This window comes from Dermacentor albipictus, chromosome 2, assembly GCF_038994185.2.
Source record: "Dermacentor albipictus isolate Rhodes 1998 colony chromosome 2, USDA_Dalb.pri_finalv2, whole genome shotgun sequence".
Taxonomy (NCBI): domain Eukaryota; kingdom Metazoa; phylum Arthropoda; class Arachnida; order Ixodida; family Ixodidae; genus Dermacentor; species Dermacentor albipictus.
Window position 1 is genome coordinate 84,842,825 of NC_091822.1, and position 26,777 is coordinate 84,869,601.

A 26,777-nucleotide genomic window follows, 5' to 3' on the forward strand; every position below is an offset into this window, starting at 1 on the left:
TGTTCTACGCATGACACATGCATCTGTCATGCCTGGCGTGCCGTAGCTTGTTGCTTGGTGAATGAAGAAAAATAAAGTGCAAAGTATAGGTTCATTTATACACAAAACGTTATAGTTTTAGCGGGAAAGAATTAAAAAATGAAACGCTATCTGCAGTGGCGTAGCCTGAAATCTCATTCAGGGGGGAGAAGCTCGCGTTGAAGCTCGCGTTGAAGCTCGGTCTCCTCATTATGAAATTTGTCGAGGGATCAAATACATGAATAATAACTGCATTGCATTGCCAAATAAGCTGTAAACGAATTTGAACGCTATGCATTGTGAAGACAGGGAAAATATGTATTTTTTATATACTCGTATGTCCGAAATATTGTACCTGGACTGATAACAATGCTTCCATCCTTTTTGTCTATTTTATAAGTGAAAGAATATCACACGAACTTTATAACTATATCAGTTGGAAACCAGCAAAGCACTGCATGCTGCTCATATAAAAAGGCTGTGAAATGAACAAGTTGAGGACAAATATTTTAGTTTTGATAAAACTCTGTCATTCAAGAACCTTGTTTACATTTTTGTGCAAATGCAACGGCGAAGGAAAAATCTCGAAGATGTTGTTCTTTGTTCCAATGTATTGCGCAGGCGCAGCGGCAACGAGTCGTGTATTGTGAGTGATTGCACCGAAGTTATAGTCGCAACACAGAGCACACATAAAAAACACGAGTTCTGCAAAATATACGAGGCTGAGTCAAATGAAAGTGAGCCAGTGCGACTATATGACAAATGGCGTACTTTATTTAAAAGTAGTCTCCACGACCATATAGACATTCGCAGTGGTGATCCAGCCACTGCAACTTTTGGAGCAGAGAAAATGCTGCTTTGGAGCAACTTTATATGAGAACTTCATTTTGGAGCAGCAATCGGAGTAGCAACTAATTGCACAGGGATACCTCTCTCATGACCACTAAAACTAAGGCTTTGATGACTGCCACAGTTCTGTAAAGCCATATTTGTCATAGTTCTCTATCACCAGATTAAGTCTTCACGAAGAAATGAACCAGACCATCAGATTTAATGCAGTACTGCAAATGAAGGAGGATGTACAGCTTATTAAAGTATACTAAAAGTCCAAACACCAAACTGCAAGGGGTGTCTTTTGACTTTTTTTTTATTTACTAAACAAAGATGTGCATTTTTCAGCATTTACTGCTTTTTGCTCGCCTTGTTCAGTTCTTCCAGCTGTGAGAGCTCAAAGTGGAGTTGCCTTCAGCTAATAATGTATTCCCACCTTCAACTTCTTCCAGGCTCTTAGAATTCAGTCCAGAAGAAATGATGTCTTCTGCTCGCTTCAGCAATGCCCTACATGAGGTGACCTTTTCTTCCGAGCTCTTCCGGAGCCACTTTTCGTCGACAATGTCAGCACCAGTGCACGGTGGAAGATAGTATTCTTCCATTGTGCACCACTGTCTTTGCCTGCAAACCTTTTCCTTCTTTCCGACTGATGTGCACTTGCAGTTCTCTCTGCATATCGGGCTCTGGATCTCCTTACACTTTGCTGGCATCTCCATCATAGCGGCGAAGGTACGTTTTTTCTGGTGCAGTCCATTAATGCTTGTGATGCATAATGAGTAGTAGTTTTCGTACAAGCGTTTATTTTCACTAAACCCTCGTTCGCAGTCTGCATTGCCATGCGGTAGACACAGCAGACACTTCATGAGCTTTGACGACAACGAATGCTTCGGTTGACCTCCAACAGTCTTCTATTCAAATATTTTGGCCCAATGAGCATCAATTCGTTCATTTTCAAGGGCCAGAAGGGGACCATTGGAATCAGACTTCAGCATATACCACTCATCAATTACAGACAAAGCTTCTTCATTCTTGATTACTTGAGGAAGCTGCGGCACAAGGTATTTTAGTGATCGCACTTCGGACTCAACATTTGTTGACTGTAAACTGAGGAGGCTGGCGCATTTAAGAACTCGATTGTCAATCGGAAGCTTATGAAGAAGGTCCTTGGCACAGGCCAAGTAGAAAGCCTGTGCTCCAAGATAAAACCGCTTCTTCTCACTCAATTCCCATTGATTTTTCGGTGTCTGTACGAACTTCAGGTTTTGACTTTCAAAAGGATGAATCCGTCACGTCTAGCCTTTTCAGTTCTTCAACGCTCTTTTCTGCAAACGCCTTATGATGCAGAAACCGACTTAGGACTCGCCGGACTAGAGCAATTAGTTCTCTGTGAAGTATATGCAGGAGTGGCTCTTGCATTTGAAACAGCAGCAGAAATCCACTAAAAAGCTGCGCACAGTTCTTTAAGAACAACACTTTAGGCAAAAGTTGCTTCTCAGAAAATGCTGACACAAGCTTGTGGTGGAGGCTTCGACTGTGGTATCGTTGTTTTGATGTATTTCCCTTTACCCTTCGAGGGTAAATGACGTAAATATACAACGCCGCGAACAAGTGCAGAAATGGTCGAAGCCGTATATTTACGGCACCGTCCGTACGTTTAAAAAGCGCGCCAATTTCCTATCTTTTTCATTTCTGTCATGTGCTGCCACTGTGTGGGAATATAGGGAATCGCTTTCGTGCGCCCCCCTCGTTTTATTTTCGTTGCATGGTTTCTTTTAGAGCTAGTTTGCTCCGGGGCGTCCATATACTACCGTTCGCGCATTGGCGCACGCACGCACGGGCAGGCGGCGATTCGGGTTTTGTTCCGCGGGCGGTTTCGGCTTCTTGTGCTCGCAAAACTGATGGCTATCTCATTATTAATCGCCCAAAAGCGACTACTTCTTTCTCACTCGTTTAGTGCTCACAGGGGTGCGCATAGGAAAGATGCCGCCGTGCATGCATTTCTGTAGCTTTTTTTTTTGACATTCGCAAAAACTAATTGCCTCTGGTTGGCGATAAGATGAAGATTAGCTGAAGTTTGTCACATGTGCTTTTTTGACGGGCACACAACCGCACAGTTTTCTTGAGTGCGCGCACCTACGCAGTTCCATTATGCTATGGATGTACACATTAGTGCAAGAGCAGGAACATTCGAGTCTTGCGAAATATTCTCGTGTGCGCATTTTCAAGGCCTTGAACTATGTGTATAAAAATGCATGAAATTTTTAATTCTTATAAGTTTATTTCCTTTTTTATTGCTATACATAAATGAAGAGTACATACATACCAATGCAATATACTTTTTTTCTCACTTTACGGTCACCCTAAAAAAATTGAGGTACATTTTTTCGAAATAAGTCCCTAAGAAGAATTGGAATCTGCAATAATAAAATCGACCCTGTGCGGTCGCATATGGCGAAAAAAAAATCGACCCTCAAAGGGTTAAGAGAATACATACAAAGTGCTTCACACTGTTCTTCAACACGGCACAACGAATCCTGTAGTGTCAGCCAGCGATTAGAAACGTGGCATAGAAATACATGAGAAGGCATTCCTAAGGTCTCCTGGCATTCTGTCAGTGCTTTAGCGCCGACAGCACCTTTAAAGTAGTAGTAATAGATGTTTCTTACTACTTCTTCGACATCCAAGCCAAATGTGTCCAAGCCTTTTCCAAATGCATTATGAACCTTATGGACATTACAGTTGCCAATGGCGACTAAGCTTAGTGCCACATGCTTCTGAAGCTTGTTCTTTGCGCTCTTCATAACAGTAGGCCCATCGCTGAAAAATGAAACAAGCCCTTGTTTTGGCAGATCTGTAATTGCTTCTTCTATACAGCCAACAATTATTTCAGCGGTTTCACGGCCAAGATCGAATGACTGAACATGCTCTACAACAACTTCCTGTTGGCTGCTGGAGAAGCAACGTGCCACGACATCTAGTTGCTGCGCCCTTAGCTCTGGCTTTGGTGTTTCATCGATCATAATGGAATAATAAACATTTGGCTTGCATAGCTTGTCCTTTGAAGTAGGGACCCAGTCCATCTGATACAATGCGTGCCAATTTCATCCTTCCGCAGCTAAACTTTTTGCCTGTCACTGTCGGGGAACATGCAGCGGTAAATCGAAGTTGCCGTGTCTCCCTATTAAAAAGGAATTCCCTTGGCGACAACAAACAAAGCAAAAATAGTTTCTGCCTTGCTGACTTGGTACTCAAGTGATGCATTACCAGACCCATTAGAGAATCCCAGTGTGCCTTGCACCAATTTGGGTGAATAAAGATTCCCGTCCTGGCCTCTGTGTCTAGCAGCTGCATGAATGTGTTTCTTCATCCCTGCATGACGCTTCACTGCTACTGCTCCATGTTGCACACAAGAAATGGTGCAGTTGCAGAGAATACAAAATGCATCTGTACTTCGGGTTCTACTCTTGCACCTACGATTGATCGGATCATTATTGTAGTCCACCTCGTTGAGTACAGAGGCATTGAACTTAGTGTTGCGGTCTGAAAACACAAGAGGAAGTTATTTGATGGCAGGAAATTTTCACATGACGAAAGCACGCTTTAGAAAGACTACCCAAAACCCAATTTGTTTTTAGAGTGTAGCACGTGACGTCGTGCCAAGACTATTTCGTTGGCAAATCTTCTTACTAACTCTACGGTGTTAACACCAAACGTTTAGTATAATGCGCAAGCATTTTGCATACAGCTTTGACACATGATGCGAATTTGGATGCCAGTTTGTCGTACGACTATCCTCACCTTAAACGCGCGGCGTCAGATTGCTGTCAAATCGCACGTTGCACACGTGACCAACTTTCTCGATGTTGCCGTGCTGCTGTCACGTGGGGCTGACGGCCGCAGACAATCGCACTGCCCTGGCAAGGCGACACAAGGCGCTATAAGCCCCATTTACATGAATGCGACAGTGGCGCATTTGGGAAATGCAATGCAACGCTGTTTACATGTAGCGCATTAACTCTTGCGAGAACGTAGCGCCACATGGTGTCGTGTGAGGGAAGTGCAGCCAACTTCCGGTGCAACTTGTTTCCGGTAGTCGGCCGAATGCACATTGGTGGCAGAGTGCCGACTGTACTGACTACCGAGAGCCTGATGCTTGTGCAAAATGCTTGGGAATGCAGCATTCCGTCTCCACCTTATGCTACTTTTGTCGGTATGGACCAACTTTCACGTCATCTTGTACGCTGTCGCCGGCATGCCGCATCAGCAGCGACGTCGTTGGATCCGGTCGGCCTACATGAAAGCACTTGCGCACGCAATAGGTTTGGCAACATGCTCTGCCGTCAACGATTTGGTTGTCATACAAGGTGAGAACATATCTAAAGGATCCTGTTAGGCAGACACTGTGCTATACTTGTTGATGAGAGAATTTAAGCCTGCTAGTACTCCCCAAAACCAAGCAGTGTACCGAAGCAGTGTACGAAGACGAGTGGCGTTCGTAACGAAATATTTTCGACAGGACTCGCGTTGTGATCGGCAACAATAGCCGTCACACGGTCCAGATATTATCATTGAGTGGGTGAGCTTTAGCGCAAATTCGCGATTGAAAACATCCATCTGAGGCCGGGGATCAGGTCAGCTGGCTGCCAAATTCTGACTACGTGTTCGTGAGCCTGACCCAAAAGTACAGGGAAGTGCTTCGAGATGTTCGTTCACGTGTTGACAAAAAAAAGAATAGACGCATCGCGTGAAGTGATAAATTTTGGTGGCCGCACTACTTGCGTAGCTTCCACAGCGTTGCACCTGATGTAGGAAACGGGGTATAGAAACGGGAGGTTGGTTTTGCGCTGAGGCAGCGCCGATTGTCGGAGTTGAGCCCACGGGCTTAGTAGCTGTCATCCGCTCAACACATCGTCCTTGTCACGCTGCTTGCATCATTTCCGTCACGCTTTCTCTATTTTGTTGACTACAGATCGCTAAAATCAGTTTGCGCCACCGAGTATCAAAACTAGATGCAGCAGAGAGAAACACCTGTCAAAGCTCCATGCAGCTGCGGTGGGGTTGACGACGCGACAAGGGTCTGGTTGGGAGTTCCGGCGGCGCGGTGGGCAAGCTGTGTGAACGATGCGAATTTCAGCGGCAGGAGAATTCCGTTCGCTGTAGACGCCGGATTCCCCAGTGTAGAAGCGCTTTCTTTCGCTGCCAGCGCTGTGGCTGGTACGCTCGGGATGAAGTCTTTGAAGCGCTTTGTAGAACATTATTGCGTGCGATAGCCGAAAAAGGACAAAAGCGATTGCTTTGCTTTGCATCGAGTGAGAAAAGTACTGGATGCTTTCTTTTGCGGTGCACAATCACAATGTTTGCTTTTGTGTGGCCTGTACATGTATTCTAACTGACCAAAATAAATGCGTCAACTCTGGAAGTTAGTGGTAAACATCAAGATTTCTTTATTCATATCACAACAGCTTCTGCCATGGGAGCAGCACGTTCTTCAGGCTTCAAAAGTTCTTAATTTCACTGATCGTCCCACAGCGCACACATCACCCAGTGCTGTCTTCTGTTGCATTTGGATGCACTGCTCTTGCAAGCAACATTTGACACTTCATGTGGCGTTTGTGTACATTTTAATAAGTATATTATTTATGTGCTACTTTGCATTAGCAGCTTTTTTCGAAATATTTCATGGTTTCTCACCTTTGTTATGGGGTCTTTGCTGGAAAAAGAATGGAAGCAGAGAAGTGTCTGGATGAAGACTCGTTCTAATGACTGGTGGGACCGCATCGTGGCAGCACAGTTCACCGACGAGGACTGGAAAGATAACATTAAAATGAGCCGAGCTTCATTCAGCGAACTTGTTTTACTTTTGGAACCATTCATGTCGTCAAAGACATAATGTGTGCGACAACCACTACCAGTGCAAAAGAGAGTACCTGTTGCCCTTTTCGAAATGGCCAGCTGCAGTGAATACAGAGTGGCAGAAAATCAACTTGGTGTTCACAAAAGCAGCGTCAAAAATTGTGTTTACATGTTCTGCCAGTCGCTTGCACAGCATTACCTGAACAAGCCTATAAGCATCCCTACTGCCACAGAAGCTGAAGCTATTGCCAGGAACTTTGAAGCAAGGTACCACCTCCCTCAAATATTTGGGGCCATCGATGGTACTCATATCCCTATCATGGCACTAAAGAATGGATATCGTGACTTTGTGAACAGAAAAATGTGGACATAGTACAATGTGCAGGCTGTAGTAGATGACCGAGGGCGGTAAGTTTCATTTCACAAAGCATTCAGCTCTCTTTTTCTCTTGGGAGTTTTCTCCCAGCAAACATGGGAGCCAGTTGCCTTTCCTCCCACAAGCTCGTTTCTTGCACCATAGTTTGTTGTTTTTCTGTAGCAAGGACTGCATTAGAGCTGGCCAATTAATGTTGGTGAATAGATTGCACAAGGACAGTTCACTTGTAAGTTGTCATAGAAGAGCCCTTGTTGCTGGAAACTATATTCTTACCATGTGTCTAATTGTAATTATGTGTCTAGTATGTATGTTTCAGATTTCGCAGTGTTACCTGCAATGCCCCAGGAAGTTCACCTGATGCATCTGTGTTGAGGCTGTCGTCACTGTTCCAAAGGAGTGAGGAGCTGTTGCCAAGAAATCATGTTGAATGGCTGTTCAATCCTACTCATGCTATTGGGGGATCCTGCATATCATGGTTTGCCTTGGATGCCGAAGGGATACACCTCTCAAATGAGCAGGAATCATTTAATGTGTTCCACAGCAGCGGTCGCAATCTTGTGGAGCATGCCTTTGGGAGGCTAAAGGGGCGATGGAGAGTGCTACTGAAGCGAGCCGACATAAATTACGAATTTATGCCGACGTCACAGTAGCTGCATGCATTTTGCACAATTTTTGTGTAGAGAGAGGAGAGACAGTAAGTGATACACGGATTGGTGATGTTAAGTCATCTGAAGATGAGCTTTGCCAGCAGCCTTCAACCAGACCTCTGCACACAAGCTCTGTTAGTGAAGTGCGAGATTTCCTCTGCAATTTTTCGGCTGAGAACTTTACACTTCGGTCTGCATCGTAGGGAATTGTATATTGTGAAGTTCTGAAGACAGTCAAATGAAACAGAGTTTTAAGCACGGTTTTTAAAAGCAGTGTTTATTTGTTAGAAGTACAGCTCCCTCACTTCACTGCTTCACTCGGGCTGCTGCCTTGATCCTGAGGGTGTTGTGTAGAAAAGAGAAAGTCCTTCTTGCTGGAGAGGCTGGCTAAATGAAAAGGGATGTGGCATCTGCCCAAATGGTGCTGAAGGCTGGCCAAATGCTGGCACAGGCTGCCTGACGAATTGTGCCATCATGGCTTCGTTTCCTTGAAGGAATGATGCCGTAATTCCCGCCATTACATCTTTGAAATTATGATTTTTCTGTTGTAGGAGCTCTTTCCGCTGCCTAAACAGAACTTTGTTTCGTTCTTGAAGAAGTGCAGCTGTACTTTGATGCTGCTGCTCCAATAACTCAGGCAGTGCCAAGGTGCTGTTCCTGGACCGCTTTGCTGGTGGCATGGTAGAGCCAGTAGTTGCTGCAAGAAACAGTGCACTACGGTAATCACCATAAACATAGGAAAACCTTCGTTTTTGGCCATACTGTCACATCACATGGGAAAGCCATTTGAAATTGTTGCATCCAGAACAATAAATGAAGTGGATCCGGCGCATTGATGTTACGAAAACCATTATGCTGGTAGCTGTCTACCTAGCATTGTTGATGATTATGCAAAGTACAATCGGGGGAACCAATGTGCTTATGCAAGAAGAACCACTATGTGCCTTACGCAAATGTGTGGGTGTGTAAAGACAGCAGCAAGATGACGTCGCTGAAGTCATTTCTACTTTGGCCGTTGGACGCGAGCTTACGAAATGTTTGGTTCCCCACGGGTACTGGACTAGCGTAGAAAAAGGAAACGTGGAGTGCAACATGATCAGCGGCTCCATGTTATGCCATCACATGTACATATAAAAACATTCCATGTGGTATGTGCACATGTATAAACATTCACCTGTCCTCTCTTCCATCTGTGCCTGTAGGAACTGAACTACTCCATTGCTAACAACACAGACTGTACCATTAAGAAAACACCACTTACGACTTGAGCTCATTTCGGAGGTTTTGCTGCCACCAGGTGAATCGAGGCTGTCAAAATGCGAACGCCTCTTGTCATCACTGTGACCTGAATTGAAAAAGATGATGGTGTCATTGCATACCTCACCGTTAAATATACATCTGCTCATTTCATTTATGTGTAAAACAACTCCTTTGCTCACATTTTATTTTCTCAATTTCTTGTTCTGCTTTGCTACAAGCCTAATTAATTGCTTCTTGTTCTGCTCTTTCTGTTTCCATGTACACAAATATTGTATGCTTGCACACCTATTGCTTTTGCTTCCTGACCGTTAGCTCCAGTTTTTTAACATAAGGCCCCTTTTCATTGCACAATAAAACACCCTTGGCCAGTGATGCAAATGTCTTCAGCGTTTGCAATAAATGAAATCATGAAACTTGGGTTGCTTGTCTTAATGTTTAAGTGCCAAATGATGGGAGATTACAATTTCATCAGGAGAATTTGTTTCATCCGGAGAATGCAGCTTTACTAGTTGTTGCTGCTACTGGTTCAGAGCACAGATTTGCACACTCAGTACGCTTATGCCCGCACTCGTTTTTAACGTTTCTAAAGTGAACGGTGGTGAGCGCGTGGAAGTAGGTGGTGCGCTCACCATCGCTCGCCATTATGTGTGTGTATATATATATATATATATATATATACACACATATATATATATATATATATATATATATATATATATATATATATATATATATATATATATATTACGATATCATATAATAATATAATGAGCGTTTGTCCAGGAATTTCGCCTTGGCAGCCTTCATCGACTGGTCTTGCATCAGCTTAAAATGGGGTGCAGCTTCAAATAAAACTGTGCACGCGAGAATGCTGAGCTGAGAGGTTGAACACACGGGAGAAAAAAAGCCGTTCCACTTGTTTTACCTGTGTCGTCCTCGTCGGCGACACTGACAGCATAACTGTCAAGGCCATATTGATGGGCCTTGACCATGGAACGGTGGCAGAGATTGGCGCTTAGTTTTTTATACGATCTCCATTTAGGTGGCGCTGCGCCGCTGAACATTTGTAGCTCTTTCCCAGCAAGAAATTTTTCTCGAGACATGAGTGTGAGTCCGGCAAAGCCTTTCAGAATATCAGTGAGCTCAGCAAGACAACTTACCTTGTTGTATTTCCCTTTTAGATTTTTCCAGTAGGTACGCAGCTGTTGCCAAGTCCGTACATATCCAATTAGAGCCATTTCTTGAGCCTTTGCGAAATAAACTTGATTTCTCTTGTGGCGTGAATCTAACAGCTCACCACTATTTAATTCAGATATGATTGCAAAGAAAGCAGTGGTTTCCACTGCGGAGAAATAGGTTGGCGTAGAGCACGCTGCGGCGAGCGAAGTTGCCGTGGGGGACACCATTTTGCTTCTGCTTCAAGCGTTGCTGTTTCCCAGTTTCACCAGTGCGGCAGTCTTGCAGCTAATTCCTTCCCATAATGCCTAATGCGACGATCCTTTGTTTACATGCTCCGCGAGAGTCGACTCGCGCCCGTAAATCTACCTTCGCCTGGCGCATTAATGCGATATGCCTTCTTAGTGCATTACTGTTGTTTACATGAATGCGATGCGATAGAAATGTCATGCGATGCGACACTGTTGCATTCATGCAAACGCGGCTATTGGCGGCGAGGAGTTACGGAGTCGCCCTCTATCGGAAGCGCCTCGATGCCGTAGTATGAGGGATCACGTGACGCGCTCCTCATAGGTTTTGCTGTCAGCGCTCACTGAAAACACCACGCGCGAGCTCTCCCGGACATTTCTGTAAGTACTTTCGAAACGAGAGAAGTTTCTTACAGTCTAAATAATAATCTTGGGCAAGCTGAAAGCACACAATCGTTTACAGCCGCTATCTCTTTACCGAATACGTACAGTGAACGCCACTGCGCGCGGTCGCCGCGATGGAGTCTCCCGAACCGGCTTCTTGCGTGAAAGGTAGGTAAACGCCGAGAGCAAACTATGTGAAATATGTTCTTATAGTGTGCGTATAACTAAATGGAGCGTAATAGAATGAAGCCTCAATGCAGCGATCGCGCAGATTCGCAGCGACCGACTGCGCGTCTGCATGCTTGTCCGCGCACTGTTTCGCTTTCTCCGCGCGCGCGTTTTCGCACCGTGCCATGAGCTTTAGGCCGCAAAATATGAGCATTTGACAGTATACAGGCAACCACTGTTGCGTGGGCGCTATCAGAGCTGTTCAAAAATAATTTCATTGTAGAGACTTCGACGCCTACGGGGACTGTGATGTGCCGTCGCGACGATGCCATCTTTTTTTTCTTCTAAATTCTTTGACCTTTCAATACTATTTCTCGAGTTGCGTCGCACTGTATGTTTATCGGCGTTCTCAGCGTGCAATTTCCCGCTGCTCCTTTTTTGTAATCCAGTGCATTAATTCATAACACAAACATGACCATATGCCATGCTTTCTTTAGATGTGCTTCTCACCGCTGCCTTTCCACTCCACTGAACTTGGCAGTATCTATAGTATCGACAAGTTCATAGACCAAACCGTCATGACATTAGTCGGGCAGCGGACTCAGGCGAGCGTCTCAGTGCGCGTTTTGAGAACATCGCAGACCGGGCGCCGTAGCAGAAATCTTCCTCGCGTCTGTGCTTGCTGCATACCCGAGTTGTAGCCGATGACTGCCGGTTTTATGTTTCGCGAGCCAAGCTTCACACAGCTTCTTGTCCTGCGGCTACGTGTGAATAAGGCCGACACCGGCCTCCGTTACGTGCGTCCGGCCCTGCGGCACCGAGCAGTAGCCTACCATGTTGCGCGCCTTCAAAGGCAGCCACTACCTATTGTAGTGCTTTCAAGCGTTGTAAAGGAGACACTCGAAGCGGGAAAATTTCGCCACTAAATGAGGACCGCAGCGTACGAGGGAATTTAAACTCGTTTTCAGCTCGCTTCGGCGCGCCCGAAGCAGCCGACTCGGCCGCTATGTCCACGTGATCCCTCCTAGCACGTCACGCCGACGGTGGCGCCAGCTTTTCCAGTGGTGGAGCTCGAGGCCAATAGGCTACCCCACCACTGCGAGCGGCGCCACTAGATAGATGGATAGATACTGTGGCTTTGTCCTTTGTATCGAGCGGTCACACCGTGTGTCCTAGCCGGAACAAAAAGAGAAGAAAACGTTGCACACACACAACATATACATCACAGCCCAGGAGTACTGTGCCCACAAGAGTGTGGCATAGTCAGTCTGAGTCTAGTGCGGCGTATTGCCACCCACCATTCAGAGAGTCGTTACTTAGTTACTGTCACTTCAGCGTTCGTCTTGTTCATAAACCGAGCGCCTGCGCCAGCGTAACACCCCCTCCTGGAGTCGGTGAGAGGCCAGCACAGCGCAGGATGAGCTGCTCCGCAGTTTTCTCGCCCACACCACACATCCTGCACGTTGTGCTCTGGAGACTTGAGTTGAAGTGCTGCCGGTAGGCAAGAGTGCGTAGAGCTCCCGCTCGTGCCTCGAAGAGAAGGCTGCTGCCCATGCCATTGTCAAACAGCCGCTCCATTCGAATTTCCTGCTTGGAACTCCTGTACAACTCAAGCGTTGGCTTCATATCCATCGCCTGCCTCCACATCTCCCTTTCTCATTCGCGGACTTGGGTACCGACAGCCAGGGCCCACTTGCGCTTGCTTGTCTCTCACAGGGTCGGAGAAAAAGCTGTATCGCTTGCACAGATATTGCAGGCGCTTGGTCCACCTGGTGTGCACCCCACAGCGATGTAGGTAGTCAGACCTGTTGACCCACTCAAGTGTTCTGCAGCTTGACTTTGGCGGAGACACACAAATCTGTTTTAAAATGTATAAATGCTAAAGACTCTCGAGTCTTGGTGTCTTCTCTTTGGTTCTATTGCGGCTGGCTCGTAGTAAGCGCATGCAATGGTTGCAGGAGTACTTGAAATGCTGGCAGATTTGTCCTGTTTGAAATCTGGACAGTCTGGGCTCTGCCATGAGTGGCATGAGGTCTTCACACGACCTGCGAGACTAAAGCAGAGAATGGATGGACGCGTATGCGTTTCCTTACGACTATGCTAATGCTTTCGCGTTCATACATGTAAGCAGCTTTATGTGCCTATAACTTTTTGCTTTTATTGTAGCTTTTGCTGCCTTACGGCTTCAAGCACTGATTCGTTATTGGTCGTCTGTGTTGTAATACTGACTTCACTTAGCTGTGGTATGGTTATCTTATAAATTGAAATGCAAATCAATCACACGTGTAGTCTGTCAAACATCTTGTCGAGCATTTGCTTGCCTACTGGATACAGCTTTGTCTGCCAGGAAGGGCAACTGTCAAGCCTCCATTGCTAATGATTAATATTTATTGTCATGTACTTTTATTTAGTATGCTGGGCTGCTGGCGCAAACCTTGCACTTCATAGTTTGCATTCAATAGACAAGAGCTAAATGCTGTGTTATCATTCGGGTACCATGCGTTGGCTTGTATTCAGTGCTTCCATTTCAGCATTTTGCAGCTTTGTAAGATAAGGAGAATGCACGCATATGCAGTGCCAAAACACAAGGTGACAATTGTAGAACCTCTCACCACAAAATAAAATTTAAGCACAGAACACTTAATGCTGCAATTATTGTACACATTTATTCATTAACGAAAACATGATTGCAGTTGTCAAGTCACTTTGACGCTAACATGAAACTGCAGAAAATGAATCCAAGCGAATAAACCAATTTACTGACATTACCAGAAGCAAAGCACCTACTTAATTATGGGTGCCTCCATGTTCACATGGGGCACCCATAATGGGCACTCACATGGGCACTCACATGGAGCACCCAGTTCACACACTGAAATGACTTTGTTCATGTGCGGGACCAGACTTAGCAGTACTGTGTTCCATAGGATATGATAAATCTTCAACTTTGGATTACTCTTTGTACATGGATGCGCACAGAAGCAATCTCGTATGTATTCTCCATGTCGTATGGAGACAGTTGTCTCCTGAATTAAAGGGAAGTATGAGTAGCACCGCACCACTCTCCTCTACAGTTATTCAGATGCTTGGAAATCCTTTGTCATTTAACATTAAGTCCCCTGGTTTAAGAAGCTGCAGGAAGCCAGAGTCTTGAGTTATGAACGAATCGGTGTGTCGTCCTCCGTACATCTTCAGTTTCAGTTTATTCGTCATTGGATGTGAAACTTATGCCATCTGAATTATGCCTATTAAGACCTTCAGTGTGTATCCTCCTTTTTAACGTGAATATAGCATGTGCTGACAATCTGGATTTGAGGGTGCTTCTGTGCGGATCGCTGTGCAATCTATTATTAAGATACAATTTGGATATATTTATTTAAATGGGTCAGGCAAAGAAAGCTTGATTATTTCCCGGGAAGGGATGAAGACCCAGTTCTTCACGGCAATGCTCAGAATACCAAGCGTTTGCCTGAACACGGTTGATGCTGTTGTGGCTGTAACACTGAATACTGCTCCTAGGGCACTGTATGTTATCCCAAGTCGCAGCTTGGCCGCGAAGAAGCACAGCTTGTCTTCACTTGACATCGCATTGCACCTGACCTCGGTGGTGGCAACATGTTCAGAAGAAGGCAGAAGGCTTGCAGGGTTACTCCACACAAATCTTGCAGTGCCTCTTCCTTTTCCTTTAGAGACTCAAAGCCCCAAAATTCACGGTCTCACGTCTAATTCCCATCCGCGCTTGCAACTTTCAGAATGAAAAAAAAAACACAGCATGATGAAATAAAAAAAGAAATAGGTAAGAGGAATACAAAGTGGAAAAAGTTATATGCACTCCAGTGTAAATCCATTCATCCTGGAGAGGAAATAAGCAACGCCGCTATAAAACGAATGTTAGGCAGGACTTATGGACATAGGACATAGGCACAGCTTATGCTTATGTATTACAGCATATGCAATATAGAGCGAGAATTATTCTAGATTGTCTTGCTCCTCTTGACAAAGCTCAAAAATGCCACCATCGACATCGACAACTTCATCTGCATCTTCTTTAAGGTCAGCAATGAGATCCCTATCTCTCAAAAAGGACAAGATCCTGCGAGTCGTCAATGCTATATGAGCCGCTCCGACTAGGTTGCGAAAACTGAGCCAACACAATCACTCCAAATATAGATTGAAACTCCCTGGCACGGGGCACAGGTGTTTTAAACCTGACTGAGCTAAACAAATGTTCAAAGGTATCTGGCTCAGTCGACTCAGCATCAAAAACTTGAAAGCTTGCTTCATAATGTAGCACTTTCGCAAAGCGAAAGCAGCAACGATTGACAAAACAGCGCCAGCCTGCATAGGTTTCCAGGCTCCTTTGCCAGTCTTCTCAGCTATCATGAGCCCTGTGAATAAAGCAATGAAGTCTTGCAGAAACTGCATGGCATTGTCTGCTTTATGGGGGCAAAGATCACTTAATGCAGTCTTTCTTGTGCATGACGTCATTATTGTGAACCAAGAGTATACTTGGTCAATAAAAAATGCGGTTGTCAGAACTGTGTTTGGCAGCAGGGCTTTGCCAACCAGGTACCACAAGGCCGCACCTGTGCTATGATGCATGAGTGAATGTGCCGAGGCGACATTCATCTTTTCCTAATGATTTGGGTCTAGGTTACAGGTCTTTAGATGTGGCATTAGCTTCTGTTTGTGCGTCTCGACTATAGTGCAAGCCTGTGAACAAGTTCAAGAGAGACCTGCAAAAAACAAAAACAAGTTACAGTAGACTCATTTGTTTGATTATTATGGCATCTGTAAACATCAGTTTATAGCTCTGAAGACATCTGGAGAGTAACCGGACGCCTTAAATATCCCTCACAGTGTGGTGTATCAGGTAAAGAGCTATCATGCATTTTGCAGACTGACCTTGTTGCTGGGAGGTTTATGCCTGGCAACTGTCGCTTTATCCAGGATAATTTTCTGGCCCCTGACCAGATGACCTCTCAAATTTTTGAGTAGGTGAGGCGAATCCGCTAGAAAATGCAGCCGTCGCCCACTGCCACAGGTGTGGTGACATGACGTCTGGGGCTTGCCATATTTCGGAGCACAGAAGCCACAAAGCCTCTAAATTGCTTTGTTTCCTGGGCCCATTTCAGTGACCACTGCATTAACTATGATACCTGCAGCTTCTGCTCTCCTGAGGGCATCGAAAATGCACTGTTTTACTTGCTGAGCACCAAAAGAAGCTGGTAAAGGAACAAAGGCAGAAAAGGTTAATAGGGCACCAAATATAAGTGGCATACTCATAAAACGCAAAAAAACTACGAAAGGTTAAACCAAAACGCAATCCTATAACTGAATGTTCTTATGTAATTGTTATTTCACAGCAGTAATGTTGACATTTCCTAGCTTTCATGCCACTTATGCCTAAATATTGCTTTAAACTAATGCACCAAAAGCAAGCACACAATAAATACGCTGTATGAAGGAGATTTGCAAATAAACTGATAAGCAACAGCCTGCTTCCATCGAGTCATCAGTCCAGCCAGCATGAACACCAGCGTATGGGTTGTGAACTCTCCCTTGAGGGACGGATTAGATAACCTAAATGTGGGGTGCCCTGCATTGGCAAGCAGCGATTTCGAGAGATTACTACACTGTGAGCACTTTCATGGCAACGCAATACACAAAGTAGTGGTGGGGTTGGTTAGGGCAGCTGCTAGCCTGGCAGACAGTGCCGCGACGGCTGGACGACAATGTGATGACAATGATGCTCTATTCGAATGACTGGAAGCGATCGATAGTCATCAGTGTCATCACAAAAATGGGTCGTCATTATTATTGGGTGGCTAAATTGCTTCAATATAATCGCATTACTGTCAACATTTGGTAACTTACCGCGCGGTGTAGAAAACAAGTCTGTCACAGGAACGTCAGTGTTCGAAAGCTTTCTGTTCATCGCCCCTGCAAGCAAATAGGTGATTACGAACACTTAAAAGTTTTCCTTAGTGATATATCTGGCATCGCACAAAGAGCAGATTCATGCAGTTGCAGAACATTAGTTAGTGCCCACGTCGTGCCATAAGTACAGTGCAACACATCATTTATTCCTCACTACCCTAGAAGTAGAATCCGCACGGGGCCTAGAGTGTTACTCAAGCAAATGCATTTGCTCACCTGAAGGTGCTGAAGGTCAAAGGTAGTACTGGCCTCCTCTTGTGGTGCATTTAATGTTGAGCAGTCTGCACGCCAAAGAACTGCACTTCAAGAGAACAAAGACAGGAAGTGTCGCTTGCACTATAGAAACGCTAGAGTGGTGGTACGCTCAGTGTACGTACAATGCAATTATCATTCAGTACACAATTCAACACTAGCAGACACTTGTCTCCACTTATAAGGACTGCAGTGTAGGCTTCAGGGAGTGATAACATCTGCGTGTGGCCTTCTGTGTGTTTAAAAAGAGCATCCTCACCTACGCCCTCAGACATGGCAGGTGTATCTTGCGGTACCAAGTAGTCTGCATGATAAAAAAAATATACATCAGTAAAACTGCCAGAACAAGTATCGCTTAGACTAAGAAAAGCTACGTCAGCAGTACTCGCAATGCCTGCTGCATTTATTATTTGGTACCTGATTCAGCACTAGCGAACATTCCTGTTCACTCATGAGGGCTAGAGTGTAGGCCGCACAAAGCAATTGGACCAATAACATTATCTCACCCGCAGACGCCTGGAGTGTGGCAGCTGCATCTTGCAGTACTGAGTTGTCTGCGCAATAAAAAAAACATACATCAGTAAAACTCAGTGAACAAGTATCACTTGGACTAGGGAAAGCTACGTAAGTGGTACCCCAATGCCTGGTGCATTTATAATTCAGTACACAATTTAGCACTAGGAAACATTTGTCTCCACTTATGAGGACTGTAGTGTGAGCTTCACAAAATGATAAAGCCAAGAGCACTATCTCACCCGCAGCAGGCGGGGGCGTAGCAGGTGCATCTTGCGGTATTGAGTCATCTGCATGATTAAAAAAAAACGTGCATCAGTAAAACAGAGAGAACAGGCATCGCTTGTACTAGGAAAAAAATGTCTTGTGCATGATTATTTGGTACGTAATTTAGCACTAGCAAACATTTGTATTCTCATGAGGGCTAGAGTGTAGGCTTCACAAAGCAATTTGACCAAGAGCTTTATCTCACCCGCAGCAGCGTGGTGTGCGGCAGGTGCAACTTGCGGTACTGGGTCATCTGTATGATAAAAAACATACATCAGTAAAACTGAGTGAAGAAGTGTTACTTGGACAGTGATACTCGCAATGTCAGGTGCATTTACTGTTCGGTACACAATTTAACACTAGCAAACATTTGTATCCACTTATGAGGAGTGGAGCGCAGGCTTCAGAAAATAATGGCCTGTGCCTGGCCTGTTAGGTGTCGACCAAGTGCATTAACCTACCTAAAGGCGCTGAAGCAGCCTTGAAGATGACAGGGTTCTCTTGCGCCATTTCTAGTGCTGAGCAGTCTGTACGATAAAGCAGACACGAGGAAAAGATAGAAAATAAGTGTATCTATAAACAACTAGTTGCGGTCGCTGAGAATGTCTGGTTTGGGTCTGTAGTCTCACATGATCTTGATGTGGTGACGCTATGAGGTGCTTCTCCACGTGTGACTAGTAAGGGTTAGGGTAAGGGTTAGGCTATAGGCACGGCAATTGAAACTTAGTGAATGTTCACTGAAGGTGTAACAGCCCCTTTTTAAAAAGGATAGCATTGGCATACTCTGCTGTGCACTTACAAGAAAATAATATGCTAGGCGCAGCATTTCCCTTTAATCGTTTTTTTCTCATTCCGTCCTTCGTCAAGAAACTGATCAGGTGTGAAGTGATATCCTGCGTGCAAGTAAACCATCACGGTGAGCGACCACACATCATACGTGGCACGAGATGTAAATGACCGGCACCATTATACAGTAAGTTTAGTACTATAAATCTTTCTTTCATCCAGTGTTCGTTTACCAAATCTATCGTTTTCCGCTTGCGTAACGTATGAAAGAAAACATGCTAAATAGACCTCAATTTTCTGTTTTTGAGATATTAATACGACACCCTGCGAGCCGCTGTTACGTTACCAAGTCTTTCGAGAAAACAATGCTCTACAGCTGCGGTACTGAGGGCTCGCTATCGGATGCTCCTTAACAGATGCCCCTCTACAGAACTATACTACCCCTAGTTACCACACGTTAGAGGGGCAAATTGATTGTGCAAGCAACTTAAGTATACTAAAGGCTTAGGAATAGTTGAGAGGAACAGCGCCCTACTTTCACACATACTAGTCCTACGTATGTTTCACTTGTCACGTACCACCTCTGGCTCAATATCACTTTTTGCATTAAAAATGCTGCTTTTTAGTAATGTAACCATATTCTATAGAACCCAAAGTGGGACGCGGGGGGGGGGGGGGGGGGTTAGGCAGGTAGGTAGGCACAAAGAGACCATTCAATCATAAATTTTTATTTCAAACACGCAAAAGCCATTTTTGTTTTTCTAAATCAACCCGTGCGAAAAGTTTCTCCTTTACTACTTCTGGCTGGAATGTATTTTCTTTAGCAAATGTTCCTTTTTGCAAAAATGCGCAAAGTTTTGCTAGCACGTCATGCGTACATTTACCTTTAGCACGAGCATGGCTTTTAGTGTCGCCACTTTAAGCTGCGTCTTCTCTGCGGTCCATATCTTGTTCATGAGAGAAAACACCCTCTCTACTGGTGCATTTGTACCTGGCAGGCACATGCAATATTCCAGCACGGTCATCAAGTTCTGACAAGGCACATCATTCTTCTCGAAGTGCCCGAGAATCTCCACCCAGCGTTCCCCAGCAGATATTTTCTGCGCCTTCCATTCCTTAATTTTTTCGGCGGTCACATAATGTGAAACATTATTGATTTCATCAAACATGGCATTCTCATCAACAGTGACATGATTGAACTCTGAAGTTATGAGTTCTACAGCTACCTGCACGTCATCCCAGCATGGGGCTGACCCAAGCGAGACCCATAGAAGGCTTCTGACTTCTTCATTCATTCGGGCAGCTCCATTTCGGCCTCAAAAATAAGTGAATGAATCTTAAATAGTGTCTCTGAGCGTTTCCATGCCGGAACCTTTCGCAGCTTTGTGGCCATCCAGTTGGCCGCCTCCTGGCATTCGTCTGGTGGGCTTTCGGTCCTGGGTACTCCAAGCTTCCTAGTACTCTCAATTCTGCTCAGTGTGCTGCTGCAGCTACCCAGTGCTTCCTGTACAGCTTCTTCAAATGAGTCATTCTTTCTTCTTTTACTGTAATGACAATGCCGCAGTTTTCATGGGGAGTTACACACACATAAAAAGTTTTGCAGAAAAAATTAACAGCAGAGCTACCGAGACTGTGCTGTCGAGTACAGTCGCACATGGGAAGGCTGCGCTGGCGGCTGGGCTCTGTTTGTGGCACTGTTGGACCTGGGTGACGCATGAAAAGAAAAATATCATCTCTTAAGAGAGATACAATGTAACATGCCTTGAGACAAGCTCACCCGGAAGATGCTGCAGCCTCAGTCGGGGTTGCACTGAGCAAGCTGAAATACATAGAGAATGTGTTTCTATGAGACAACAGGATATAAAACGTCCAGTATGTGGTGCACAGCATTTTACTGCCAGCAAGACAATTTATGCAATACATTATCCGTCTTTGTAAGCAATAAACTATTTCATTTAGCAAGTGTGTTTCATGCATGTGTGTTCTATGATTGATCATTCACAATAAATTCTCAAGTACCCACCCACAGCTCTCTTCATCCTCTGAATTGAACACAGGTGTTCTCCCAGAGCATCTGCATTGACATCAAATAACAAACAGAAGTACGTAGACGTGATACATGGTAGTGCTAACAAAATGTGACAAAGCATACATTTCATCCAGCACTTCTTCAGCACACTGTAAAATAATTTACACCCCTAAGGGTTTTTTTCGGTGTCTATAACTAACCCCCTAGCACCCTTGAAAAAGCTGGGTTTTATAGGGAATTACACCCTTATGATGGTTATTCTATATTCCAATAACACCCTATCCCTTGAGGGTGTTTTGAACAACATATTACCCTTCGACCCATGGGGTGTAAGGGTGTGATCAGGAATATATTACCCCTTCACCTATCGGGTGTAATGAGCAATATAATAGCCCTTGAAGTACGGCATGTGGAAGCGGGTACATATGCACTTCATTGTTTGTTTCTAAGTCTACAGTTAGGCTAGCACACAGAAATGTTATGTATGGTGTGCATACAATAGGTAATGTGTTTACAAACGCACTGCATAGCAACTTTGAGAGAAAACACATTATCACTTGTGAGTGTTCTGCGTGAAATGGTCCCATTTATCACAGATACAGATTGACTGCATGGAGGGTCATTTATTCTAGCCTCCTGTACAATATTTTGAGCTTGCACTATGCCTTGTGGTGACAAGTCTTGCGGCCGTTCTACATTGAAGAACAGTCTCATTCAAACCAAAGTTCCAGGGCACAGGCGAGGATGATGATGCCTTTTTGTACCTCCATTCCAATGTCCTAAGGCGAGCCATCATAGATGAAGCCATTTCTTCATTGATCACTGTAGCCATCTGCTTCGTTTCTACCTGCAAAATGATTTCTTGCAATTTAATGTCAGGAAAAGTACACGAAACATGACTAGCAGCGCTTCCCTGCATCATTCACTTTAATATTTCAAGATCACATGAAGAGCAGGTTAAAGAAAACAAGCACAGATAGTGCTTACTTCCAGGAAATCGTTATTTCGAAAGAATAAGGCATTTAATCTGCCACATCATGAATGTAGGAGAGACAGGCTACACAACTATATGAGGGCAATTCAGAAATTATTGCCTCCAAGCCCACTACTTTGCCAATATTACAGCAAACAGTTTGAACTTTTTATCATTGATGCACTTATGCTTAAGCTATCGAATGTCACTTGCCTCGTCTTCCTATCTCTTCTCGTTCCAGAGTAATCGAGCAATTCATGGCATCCAGTGGTGACGTCCAGTTGAAACAACAGGCTGTAATTGAATTTCTGACTGGGGAAGGTTGTGCGAATATCAACATTCATGGCCATTTGACTGCAGTTTACAGGAATGCCTGTGTTGACGTCAGCACTGTGCAGAGGTGGGCAAGGACTGTGAAAGACCAAAATCCTACCACATCAAATCTCCCGGATCAGCACCGAAATGGATGGCCCACAATGGCTTCTGATGAGGGTCATGAACATCAGCAGATGAGTTGACTCGGTGCAATCGCAGAATCAAGCAACACCAGATTGCAACACTCGCCATTTCCATTGCCTCAGTGAACCACATCATTAAAGACTTGCGTTACAAGAAGACTTGCGCTTGTAGGGTGTCACGGTAACTGACGACTGACATGAGAAAGTCGAAGCATAGCCAACAAGTTCAATTCTTGTAACCCAGGAGGTTTTTAATTATGTGGTTCACTGAACCAATGGAAATAGCGAGTGTTGCTGCAATCTGATGTTGCTTGATCCTACGATTGACCCGATTCAACTCGTCTGCCTGATGTTGATGATCCTCATAAGAAGCCATTGTGGGCTGTCCAGTTCAGTGCTGATCCTGGACATTTGATGCGGCTGGATTTTGGTGTTTCTCCGTACTTGCCCACCTACGCACAGTGCTGATTTCAACACAGGCATCCCCGTAAACTGCTTTCGGATGGCAATGAATGTTGAAGGGCGCAGAACCATCCGCAGTGAGAAATTCAATTACAGCCCACTGTTTCAACCGGACATCACCACTGGATGCCATGCATTGCTCGATTACTTTGGAACGTGAAGAGATAGCAAGATGGGGCAAGTGACATTCTATAGCTTAAACATCAGTGCATTAATGATAAAGAGCCAAAATGTTTTCAGTACTACTGGTAAAGTAGTGGGTTGTGCATCAGTGCACAACCCACTTTTGTGCCTCAGTGCATAAAAGTACATTTTGTTAAAAAAGTAAGTGGAACAACAGTGCATTTTTCCGGCAAGTTTGATGGTGCATATCTCCAAACTGACGCCATTCTGGAAATCAATTCCAAGTAGATACACCTTGTAATCTCACTGGCTATGATTCGTAAATTACAATATGTGCCCCAGATATGTGGTGGCGCTGGCAAACACTCCCAGCGTTCTACTAGGAAGCATAAATACCCAAGAAAGTGATGGGGAAACGGCGCCCGCAGTAGCTCAATTGGTAAAGCATCTAACGCGTAATGCAAAGACGTGGGTTCGTTCCCCACCTGCAGCAAGCTGTTTTTTCATCCACTTTCATTTCCATTAATTTATCATTTCTTTATTTCATTTGTTAATCACAAGTAATTTACCCTAACTTGTCCTTGGTGTCAGTGTTTGCTGGCTTCTTAGGATATGATTAATAAACATCGGGTTTCTTGGTTAAGCCCCTTTCTTTTCGGTTATATTAGCTATAATGTAATTCATTCGAAAGATAATTTTTTTAATTAGTTTAATATGTTTCGATTTCTTGTGCTAGATATATCTGCGTGTTTGAATATTTCTGCTCAAGGACTAGAATTATGCTATATGCAACAGGACTATATTTAAAAATTCCACAAGACTGAAAATCATCACCCGGCATAAAAACAGTGTGAACTTAAAAACAAGCTTCAGTGAACCTTATTGAATCAGCAAATGGCCAGTGTAACTAGTCTGATCATCCTGGAAATCTTTTGTAGCTTATAAGCATAGTGAATTTCAATTCCACATTTAGGAGTGCAAATTTTTCTAGAAGTCAGCTTTTTCTTTTTAACAGCTAGCATCCCTGCCAGTTTGCTTAAACATAATGTTGCATGACTTCAACAGTACTGCACAATCACTTTTTTCTGCTCAGTGTCTAGTGATGTGTCTTTAGCAGCTGAGATAATTAATGTTCATGCAGATAAACATCAGAAAACATTGCAATAACTGCCAAGAAAATGCAATCATGCGTTTTGTTTACAAAAGAGCATGTGCTCTACCTTCTGCCAGGTTTGTTTTCCGTGTCAGGCTAGAACGGAACTTGCACAAGAGGCACCTTTTGCATCCATGAAGATATTTTATGAGGTTATGGTGGTGTCGAAACATGACATCAACCATAACACTTTAAACTATTTTATGAAACAGGTATTTGTACAAAGATAGAAAAGGAACCAAATTTGAATTTATCACATTTGGTTTAGAGTACCATAGTATAAATGGCTCAACTAGTACAGGTACGCAAACGGGCTAGTTGGTATTGGTCGATGACGTTAGACGATGTGAACTCGACAAAGGATGGAGAAAGAGGCGATAGCATTTGTTCCATTTCTCGCCACTTTTGACGTCCCTTGTACAAGTCTGTGCTGTCTGTTGAACATCATGGATCAACTAGTACAGCCTGAAAAAAATATGTCATGAAAGAAAACTTGACTTTCAACCTCGACAATTCTGCCTGTTAGGTATTATGGTTTCTTTAGAACCTATTTCTTTATACAAAGTCAGACCCATCAAGTAAAGCTTACTGAGAAAGAAATGAAGAACAACGTCAACACCTCTCAAGGCACATGCATCAAAGGAGTCAGAGCATCATACACATTACCTTTAGGTGCAAGAGTATTCTCTTTCTTAGGCAAACTGCATTTCTAGTTTCTTAAAGCCTATATATTTATTTGTCACAGCTATGGGAAAATCACAAGGTGGAAAAGATGTGTTGGTGCAACTTCAACTATTATGTACAACAGCAAAAGGTAAAGCACAGGAAGTCTCACTGCTCCTCTGTCTAAATGACATTCAGTTTCATTTGTCATGTCCACTCCTATCCTGATGGCAGCAGAAACAGGAAGACAGCAGCGTGGTTCAGAAAGTAGATGAACGAGCTGATATCCTAGCTGACATAAAGAGTAAAAAAAGGGAGCTGGTCAGGCCATGTAGTGCAGACGTGAGACATCATTAACTAGCGCGAAAAAGACAACGGACGACAGCTAGAAGCACACAGGACAGAACTCTAGGCTTCAACTGAAATTTTGGCTACACAGAAACATAGGATTCAGGGGATGCGACCTCAACGCATGGAAGCAACATTTATCTTTCCTTTTCCCTGCCTGACACAGGAGGTATTGGAGCCAATCGATGGGCAGGTTCATTTCGAGATACGAACACTCTTTTTTGGCGAGAGCAAGGGAAGGGGTGCTTACACACTTATCACCCGCTTTTCGATGCAAAGTGCTTCGAATATTTTCATGTCGACCTGCCTCTAGAGCCGCGTGGGCAGATGAGTGCTTTGAAACTGCTCAGTGCATGAGCACTTACAGCAATGATTGGCCAGATGGCCACCAGCCATGACAGCTGCCCTATCCTTGTTCCCCCAAGCGGTCGTTTAAACACCGACCTGTTTGGCTTGAGGACACATAGGGCAGCTTTGAGTGCCTTGGTGGCTGGTGGCCACATGGCCAATCATCGCCATACATGCTCATGCACCGAGCAGTTTCAAAGCAATCGTGTGCTCAGGCAGCTCCAGAAGCAGGTACATAGGGAAATATACGAACCACTTTGCATCAAAAAAGTGGGGAATAGGTGTGTAAGCACCCGTCTCTGGCTCTTACCAAGAATGTTCGTAAGTGAAATTAACCTGTTCATAAATTTGTTCCGATAGCTCCTGTGTTGTTTCTGTCCGTCGACATTCTGTGCATTCCATGTTTCTGTGTAGCAAAAATTTCATTAGAAGTCTAGACTTCTTTCTTATGTGCTTCTTGATGTTGTCTTTTTCACGCTAGTTATTGATGTCTCAAGTCTGCACTGAGCACCAACTAGCCCAAGTGCCTTCTTCAACCATGTAATGCATAGGGCAGATAACCGGTGGCACATTCGAGTTACAGAATGGATGCCAAGAGAAGAGAAGGGTAGTCAAGGACGGTAGAGAAGTAGACTACGATCAAGTCAAAAAATCTTGCAGGCTTCACTTCGAATCAGCTAGCGCAAGACAGGGGTAATTGGAGCTCACTGGGGGAGGTCTTCATCCTCCGGTGAAAAAAATATGTAGGCCAATTGTGATGAAAAAAGTATACCTGTCGGGTCAGACGTCTTCACTGTCTTTTCAGCAACGTGTAGGCCCAAGACAGCCAGTCGGTTCCCATGCAATTGCTTCATGCTGACTGCAATTGCTTCATGCTGACTGCAACTGCATGGGCACAAGAAAACAACCCACCATTAATACCATTCGAGATTGACGACTCAATAAAAGGACCTCTCAAAACTGCAAATACAATTAAGCATTTACCAGCTTAATAAATACATATATAAAGGCCAAGAATAGTTACAATAACCATACACTTTATAACTAGACATTAAAATAAGGTAGTGAAGCGTACAATAACCGTAGGACGCTAAGTGCAATTCATTTCAGAAATACTGTTGACAACTGACAGGACGCCTTAGGCAGGGTTCAGTCACACAACAAGAAAACAAATAGTAGTAATAATAAGCACGCCTGCGTGAAACCAAGAAACGAGTACAAGGACGAGAAAAAAATTGATTAGGCTCGGTGTGCTTATTTATACAAAAAGATAAATTTATAAACAAATAGCGCAACGACGCATTCATCCGCAACAGCACGACAGCTTCTATAACAAACGAGCACAACTTAAAGCGATTGATAAGTACATAGCCGGGATGGTCGTGGTTCTTTTCTTTTGCATTAGTTCTAGTCATGAAACCACAAGCATTGCAAGCTGCCTGCGCCATTACCTACCACGGGACCTCCGACAAAAAAAAATAATAACAATTGAGTGAAAGTA

The 26,777-nt window shown here is 44.2% G+C and overlaps 1 protein-coding gene and 1 pseudogene across 2 annotated transcripts in view; one reads left to right on the forward strand and one right to left on the reverse strand.

Moving 5' to 3' along the window:
• The window catches only part of LOC135901456 (uncharacterized), a 276,089-nt gene that overhangs the window by 181,561 nt on the left and 67,751 nt on the right, over positions 1-26,777 (forward strand). The window lies entirely within an intron of this gene.
• On the reverse strand, positions 1,201-4,402 carry LOC135916874 (uncharacterized; annotated as a pseudogene).